The following is an 8,983-nucleotide window of genomic DNA, read 5'->3' as shown; positions in this document are numbered from 1 at the left end:
GCGTCCGCGCACTCCACGCGCTCGCGTGGGTGGGACTGGATAGAAGCGGCGCGCAAGGATGGACGCATTCGCGCAGATTGGGAGATTTCCATCGACGCACACACGCAACTGGCGTGCACGCGTGGATCACAAAAGTTATCGGCGCGCGCGCACGCATGGCGCGCACGCGTGGGAAGCTGCACGTGACCTCATTAAGAAAAATCGTGCCTGGCGATTTCTGAGGCCAAGGAGGCCCAATTTCAAGCTGTTTCTGCATGGAAAAGACCCAAGAATGCTGGGGGGAAAGGAGGAGGGAGTCATTTTGGAAAATAGACATTTTTTGAGAGTTTTTTCTTGGTTCTTGGGTGATTCTAGGGAGAGAAACCCTTTCCTCTCTAGATCTAGTTTCCATTTTGATTTTTCCTTGTTGATTTGTGAATTGGATTTTGTTGATTACAGTTTTAATTGTTCAATTCAATTTCCTTGCTATAATCTCTCTTACATCTAGTGATAGTTTTATGATTCTTGTTAATTGTTATTCTACCCATATCATGAATATTGTGAATCTTGTTTTGTTGATGTTACATTGATGATTTCTATGTTTAATCTTGTTGATTGTTTAATTGTATGTTGATCATTGTTAGTGGGTATTTGTAGAATTCAATTTAATTACTATTTTGAACATGTCTTTCATAAGCGCTTACCAAGTGTTTGATGAATTGTTTACTTTGATTATGGAGTAGTTTTTCACACTCTCGGCCTAGGTCAAGGGAATTGGGTAAACTTGAGTCATTGGGTCTAATGGATTTGATGATTTGGGAGCCCTAGGTGGTCAATTTGATACTCATTGACGCCAACCTACTACTAATCTAATTAGTAGGTAGGTTGGGACTTATGGGTTGATGTGGCCAGGGCCATTTGACGTACTTCAAGTTTAGGGGTAGATATCACGTACTTAAGACTTGGGAGTAGACTTAATGAGCTTGGTTCCTCATAATTGTCAAGATGAAGTGTTGGACAATGATTGTGACCCCAATTCCCATGCCTAGCCAAGAGTTGTTTTTAGCATTCATATTTGAAACCCGATTTCCAATTTCACGTATCTTAGTAGTAGTTATTCATTTAGCTTAAGGTAGAATTGAGTGGAATATTGCTTGCTCATTGGAATTGCTTGGTTTTTGCTTACATAGTTGAATTCGTTTGTTGCAATTTAAGATTACTTGTTTGTTAAGTTTTCCATTTACTTTTATGTTCATAACTCTCAACCCCGGATTTCTAACCAATGTCGAAGCGCATGTTTGCCCATTCTTCGTGAGACGACCCGAGGTTTGAATACTTCGGTTATTTCTATTGGGGTTGAAATTGTGACAACCAAATCCCTCTTCTAAATTTGACCTCAAGGCTTGTTGTTGGTAGGCTATACTCACAACGAGGTGATATTAAAGAGAAAAATCTTACCAATACAACATCCCTTGGTTGCAAGAGCGAGTGTCAATGATGGAGTGCTCTTGATGTTCCACCCTTAGTTGTCCCATGTTGGAACTTAATTCTCCTAGGGAGGTGTTGATTTGCTCCCAATAATTCTGTGGAGGAAAGTGCATCCCCTGAGGCATCTCAGGCATGTCATGGTGAGGAATTTACTCATGCTCATGTTGAAGTCTATGATCTCTTACTTGCTCCATTCTTTTCTTTGTGATGGGCTTATCCTCTTCAATGAGAATGTCTCTGGCCTTAGGGGCCCTAGATGGTAAAAGCATTGCTTTTTGTTCAGTGGGCTCTCATGGAGCCACACAGGTGATCAGAGACTTGGATATGGGAGTTCAACACCAAACTTAGAGTTTGGATATGGGAGTTCAACACCAAACTTAGAGTTTGGCTGAGGCCTCCCAACACTAAACTTAGAGTTTGACTGTGGGGGCTTTGGTTGACTCTGCAGTGAGAAAAGCTTTTCATGCTTCCTCTCCATGGTTACAGAAGGAAGACCTTGAGTTTTAAATACAAGGTAGTCCTTATTCAGTTGAAGGACCAACTCTCCTCTGTCCACATCAATCACAGCTCTTGCTGTGGCTAGGAATGGTCTTCCAAGGATGATGGATTCATCCTCTTCCTTCCCAGTGTCTAGGATTATGAAATTAGCAGGGATGTAAAGGTCTTCAACCTTTACTAACATGTCCTCTACTAGTCCATAAGCCTGCTTTCTTAAGTTATCTACCATCTCTAGTGAGATTCGGGCAGCTTGTACCTCAAAAATTCCTAGTTTCTCCATTACAGAGAGGGGCATGAGGTTTATCCCTGACCCAAGGTCACATAGAGCCTTCTCAAAGGTCATGGTGCCTATGGTACAAGGTATTAAGAACTTTCCAGGATCCTGTTTCTTCTGAGGCAATCTCAGTTGATCCAGATCACTCAGCTCATTGATGAGCAAGGGAGGTTCATCTTCCCAAGTCTCATTACCAATTAATTTGGCATTCAGCTTCATGATAGCACCAAGGTACTTGGCAACTTGCTCTTCAGTAACATCTTCATTCTCTTCAGAAGAAGAATACTCATCAGAGCTCATGAATGGCATAAGGAGGTTCAATGGAATCTCTATGGTCTCTAGATGAGTCTCAGATTCCTTTGGTTCCTCAGAGGGAAACTCCTTATTAATCACTGGACGTCCTAAGAGGTCTTCCTCACTGGGATTCACATCCTCCTCCTCTCTTGTGGGTTCGGCCATGATGGTCAATTCAATGGCCTTGCACTCTCCTTTTGGAGTTTCTTCTGTATTGCTTGGGAGAGTACTAGGAGGGATTTCAGTGATCTTTTTACTCAGCTGGCCCACTTGTGCTTCCAAATTTCTAATGGAGGACCTTGTTTCATTCATGAAACTTAGAGTGACCTTAGATAGATTAGAGACTATATTTGCCAAGATAGATGGATTCTGCTCAGAACTCTCTATCTTTTGCTGAGTGGATGATGGAAAACGCTTGCTATTGTTAAACCTATTTCTTCCACCATTATTAAAGCCTTGTTGAGGCTTTTGTTGATCCTTCCATGAGAGATTTGGGTGATTTTTCCATGAGGGATTATAAGTGTTTCCATAGGGTTCACCCATGTAATTCACCTCTGCTATTGCAGGGTTCTCAGGATCAAAAGCTTCTTCCTCAAAAGATGCCTCTTGAGTACTGTTGGATGCAGCTTGCATTCCATTCAGACTCTGAGAAATCATATTGACTTGCTGAGTCAATATTTTATTCTAAGCCAATATGACATTCAGATTATTAATTTCAAGAACTCCCTTCTTCTGAGGCGTCCCATTACTCATAGGATTCCTTTCAGAAGTGTACATGAACTGGTTATTAGCAACCATGTCAATGAGTTTTTGAGCTTCTGCAGGCATTTTCTTTAGGTGAATGGATCCACCTGCAGAAGTATCCAATGACATCTTAGCTAATTCAGACAGACCATCATAGAATATATCCAGGATGGTCCATTCTAAAAGCATGTTAGAAGGACACTTTTTGGTCAGTTGCTTATATCTCTCCCAAGCTTCATAGAGGGATTCACCTTCTTTCTGTCTGAAGGTTTGAACATCTACTCTAAGCTTACTCAGCTTTTGAGGAGGAAAGAACTTGGCTAAGAAAGACGTGACCAGCTTATCCCAAGAGTTCAGGCTATCTTTAGGTTGAGAGTCCAACCACACTCTAGCTCTGTCTCTTACATCAAACGGGAAAAGCATAAGTCTGTAGACCTCGGGATCAACCCCATTGGTCTTAACAGTATCATAGATCTGTAAGAATTCAGTTAAGAACTGAAAAGGATCTTCAGATGGAAGTCCATGAAACTTGCAGTTCTGCTGCATCAGAGAAACTAATTGAGGTTTCAGCTCAAAATTGTTTGCTCCAATGGCAGGAATGGAGATGCTTCTTCGATGTAAATTGGAATTAGGTGCAGTAAAGTCACCAAGCATCCTCCTTGCATTATTATTATTTACGGCTGCCATCTCTTCTTCCTGTTCGAAAAATCCTGTAAGGTTGTCTCTAGATTGTTATATTTTAGCTTCTCTTAGTTTCCTTTTCAGAGTCCTTTCAGGTTCAGGATCTGCTTCAACAAGAATGTTCTTGTCCTTGCTCCTGCTCATATGACAAAGAAGGGAATAACAAAGAAAATATGGAATCCTCTATGTCACAGTATAGAGATTCCTTTGTGTGAGTAAAAGAAGAAAAGAATGTAATGTAAAGAAGAGAAGAGGAAAAACTCGAACACAGAGAGGGAGGTGGTGTTCGAATTTTCGGATGGGAGAGAAGTGTTAGTAGATGAATAAATAAATAGAAGAAGATGAGAGAGAGAATTTCGAAATTTAATTAAAATAAAAATTAAAATTGAAAGTTAGATTTCGAAAATTAAAGTTGAAATTAAAACAATTAGTTAATTAAAAAGGAATTTTGAAAAAGAAGAGAGGGAATTTTCGAAAATAAGAGAGAGGGGGGAATAGTTAGGTAGTTTTGAAAAAGATATGATTGAAACAAAAAGATAAGATTGATAGAAAAAGTTTTGAAATTTGTTTTTGAAAAAAGATATGATTGAAATTTAAAAAGATATGATTAAAACAAAAAGATAAGATTTGAAAATCAACTTTTTTAAAAAGATAAGAAGTAAAAAAAATATTTTGAAATTGAATTTGAAAAAGATATGATTGAAATTTTTAATTTAAAAAAGATTTGAAAAGAAAATTAAAAAGATTTGTTTTTAAAGTTGATTACTTGACTAACAAGAAACTAAAAAGATATGATTCTAGAGTTTAAAGATTGAATCTTTCTTAATAAGCAAGTATCAACTTGGAATTTTTCAATCAATCATATTAAATGTTAGTAAAGATTTTGAAAATTAAGAAATAAAATAGGAAAAAGATTTTGAAAATCAAATTAAAAGGTTTTCCAAAATATGAAGGTAAAATGAAAAATATTTGATTTTTGAAAAAGATTTTGAAAAGATAAGATTTTTAAATTGAAAATTTGATTTGATTCATAAGAAACAATTAAATTTAAAAACTTTTTGACTAAATCAAATCATATTTTCGAAAATTTTGAGTAAAATAAGGAAAAGATATTTTTTTTTTATTTTTGAATTTTTAATGAAGAAAGAGAAAAACATGAAATTGACTTAATGCATGAAAATTTTGGATCAAAACATGTGATACATGCAAGAATACTTTGAATGTCAAGATGAACACCAAGAACACTTTGAAGATCAAGATGAACATCAAGACTTATTTTTCAAAATTTTTAAGAAAAGAAAAACATGCAAGACACCAAACTTAAAAATTTTTATTCTTTAGACATTAATAATTCAAGAATGCATATGAAAAATAAGGAAAGACACAAAACAAGAAAATATGAAGATCAAACAAGAAGACTGGCCAGGAACAACTTGAAGATCATGAAGAACATATGATGAATTTTTGAAAATTCTTGAGAAAAAAGAAACACATGCAAGACACCAAACATAAAAATTGACTCTAGACTCAAACAAGAAACATCAAAAATATTTTTGATTTTATGATTTTGTAAATTTTTTTGTATTTTTTCGAAAATTAATTAGGAAAAACAAAAAAGAAGAATTTTTTTGTATTTTTTGAGAATTAAGAAATAAAAACAAAAAGGTTAAAATTAAAATAAAGTTACCTAATCTTAGCAACAAGATGAACCGTCAGTTGTCCAAACTCGAACAATCCCCGGCAACGGCGCCAAAAACTTGGTGTGCGAAATCGTGATCATTCCATTCCTTGGTAACGGTACTTAAAACTCAATGCGCACGTTCATGATCTTATATCTATTTCACAACTTCGTACAACAAACCAGCAAGTGCACTGGGTCGTCCAAGTAATAAACCTTACGTGAGTAAGGGTCGATCCCACGGAGATTGTCGGCTTGAAGCAAGCTATAGTCACCTTGTAAATCTCAGTCAGGCGGATTCAACTGATTTTATGAATTGATCAATAAAAGATAAATAAAATATAAAATAGAATAGTGGTACTTATGTAATTCATTGGTGAGAATTTCAGATAAGCGTATAGAGATGCTTTCGTCCCTCTGAACCTCTGCTTTCCTGCTGTCTTCATCCAATCCTTCCTACTCCTTTTCATGGCAAGCTTTATGTAGGGCATCACTATTGTCAATGGCTACATCCCATCCTCCTGGGAAAATGGTCCAATGCGCTGTTGATGAGCGGATAATTTATACACTTTTTGGCATTGTTTTTAGTATGTTTTTAGTAGAATCTAGTTACTTTTAGGGATGTTTTCATTAGTTTTTATGTTAAATTCACATTTCAAAACTTTACTATGAGTTTGTGTGTTTTTCTGTGATTTCAAGTATTTTCTGGCTGAAATTGAGGGACTTGAGCAAAAATCAGATTCAGAGGTTGAAGAAGGACTGCTGATGCTGTTGGATTCTGACCTCCCTGCACTCAAAGTGGATTTTCTGGAGCTACCGAACTAAAAATGGCGCGCTTCCAATTGCGTTGGAAAGTAGACATCCAGGGCTTTCCAGCAATGTATAATAGTCCATACTTTGAACGAGTTTAGAGGATGTAAAAGAGCGTTGAACACCAGTTCTACGCTGCTATCTAGAGTTAAACGCCAGAAACAAGTCACAAACCAGAGTTGAACGCCAGAAATACGTTACAACCTGGCGTTCAACTCCAGAAAGAGCCTCTGCACGTGTAACACTCAAGCTCAGCCCAAGCACACACCAAGTGGGCCCCGGAAGTGGATTTATGCATCATTTACTTACTTCTGTAAACCCTAGTAGCTAGTTTATTATAAATAGGACTTTTTACTATTGTATTAGACATATTTGGATCATCTTTTGATCTTTGGATCATCTTTGGATGCCTAGTTCTTAGATCATGGGGGCTGGCCATTCGGCCATGCCTGGACCTTTCACTTATGTATTTTCAACGGTAGAGTTTCTGCACTCCATAGATTAAGGTGTGGAGCTCTGCTGTTCTTCAAAGATTAATGCAAAGTACTACTGTTTTTCTATTCAATTCAACTTATTCCGCTTCTAAGATATTCATTCGCACTTCAACCTGAATGTGATGAACGTGACAATCATCATCATTCCTTATGAACGCGTGCCTGACAACCACTTCCGTTCTACCTTAGACTGAATGAGTATCTCTTAGATCTCTTAATCAGAATCTTCGTGGTGTAAGCTAGATTGATGGCGGCATTCATGAGAGTCCGGAAAGTCTAAACCTTGTCTGTGGTATTTCGAGTAGGACTCCGGGATTGAATGACTGTGACGAGCTTCAAACTCGCGAGTACTGGGCGTAGTGACAGACGCAAAAGGAGGGTGAATCCTATTCCAGTATGATCGAGAACCTCAGATGATTAGCCGTGCTGTGACAGAGAATTTGGACCATTTTCACAAGAGGATAGGATGCAGCCATTGGCAAGGGTGACGCCTCCAGAGGATTAGCCATGCAGTGATAGCGCATCGGACCATTTTCCAGAGAGGATCAAAAGTAGCCATTCACAACGGTGATGTCCTTACATAAAGCCAGCCATAGAAAGGAGTAAGACTGATTGGATGAAGACAGCAGGAAATCAGAGGTTTAGAGGGACGAAAGCATCTCCATGCATTTATCTGAAATTCTCACCAAGGATTTACATAAGTATTTCTATCCCTATTTTATTATTAATATTCGAAAACTCCATAACCATTCTATATCTGCCTAACTGAGATTTACAAGATGACCATAGCTTGCTTCATACCAACAATCTCCGTGGGATCGACCCTTACTCGCGTAAGGTTTATTACTTGGACGACCCAGTGCACTTGCTGGTTAGTTGTGCGAAGTTGTGATAAAAAGTTGAGATTACAATTGAGCGTACCATGTTGATGGCGCCATTGATGATCACAATTTCGTGCACCAAGTTTTTGGCGCCGTTGCCGGGGATTGTTCGAGTTTGGACAACTGACGGTTCATCTTGTTGCTCAGATTGGGTAATCTTCTTTTCGTTTTCTTTTCAAAAAGTTTTCAAAAAATTTTTCAAAAATCTTTCAAAAATTTTCTCCTTTGTTTTCGAAAAAAAAAATTTTAAAATAAAAATGATTTCAAAAAAAATATATTTTTCTTCAGAATTTTTAAGAATGAATTCGAGTGTTTCATGAAGCATGTTGAAGCCTGGCTGGCTGTAAAGCCATGTCTAATTCTTTTGGATAGGGTATGTCAGGCGTGTCATGTCTGAGTTACATACTAAAGCTTGGCTGGCTATTAAGCCATGCCTGACCCTTTGATTGGAGCTTTAGACTAAAGAGCATAAGATTCCTGGAATTCATATTAAAAATTTTGGAATCCTTATTTTTCTTTTTCAAAATGATTTTCGAAAAAATTAAAAGAAAATACAAAAAAAATCATAAAATCATAAAAAAATTCAAAAAATATTTTGTATTTCTTGTTTGAGTCTTGAGTCAGATTTTAAGTTTGGTGTAAATTGCATGTTTTAAAGTTTGCATAAAATTTTCAAAAAATTCATGCATTCATAGTGTTCTTCATGATCTTCAAGTTGTTCTTGGTAAGTCTTCTTGTTTGATCTTAATGTTTTCTTGTTTTGTGTCTTTTCTTATTTTTCATGTGCATTTTTGCATTCATAGTGTCTGAACATGAAAGATTTCTAAGTTTGGTGTCTTGCATGTTTTCTTTGCATATAAAAATTTTCAAAAATAAGTTCTTGATGTTCATCTTGACATTCAAAGTGTTCTTGGTGTTCATCTTGACATTCATAGCATTCTTGCATGCATTCATTGTTTTGATCCAAAATTTTCATGCATTGAGTCTTTTTCATGTTTTTCCCTCTCATCATTAAAAATTCAAAAATCAAAAAAATATCTTTCCCTTTTTCACTCATAAATTTCGAAAATTTGAGTTGACTTTTTCAAAACTTTTTAAAATCTAGTTGTTTCTTATGAGTCAAATCAAATTTTCAATTTAAAAATCTTATCTTTTTCAAAAT

At 36.7% G+C, this 8,983-nt stretch overlaps 1 non-coding gene across 1 annotated transcript; it reads left to right on the top strand.

Annotated features, from left to right (window-relative positions):
* The first annotated feature begins 3,460 nt into the window (after positions 1-3,460).
* Positions 3,461-3,568, top strand: LOC148561772 (small nucleolar RNA R71). Its single transcript, XR_015887092.1, has one exon. It is a non-coding gene; the product is annotated as a small nucleolar RNA R71 (small nucleolar RNA).
* The last annotated feature ends 5,415 nt before the right edge of the window (positions 3,569-8,983 follow it).

This window comes from Arachis ipaensis, chromosome B6 (genome assembly GCF_059453495.1).
Source record: "Arachis ipaensis isolate K30076 ecotype BB chromosome B6, ASM5945349v1, whole genome shotgun sequence".
Classification (NCBI taxonomy): domain Eukaryota; kingdom Viridiplantae; phylum Streptophyta; class Magnoliopsida; order Fabales; family Fabaceae; genus Arachis; species Arachis ipaensis.
This window is presented reverse-complemented; position numbering and strand designations above follow the sequence as displayed.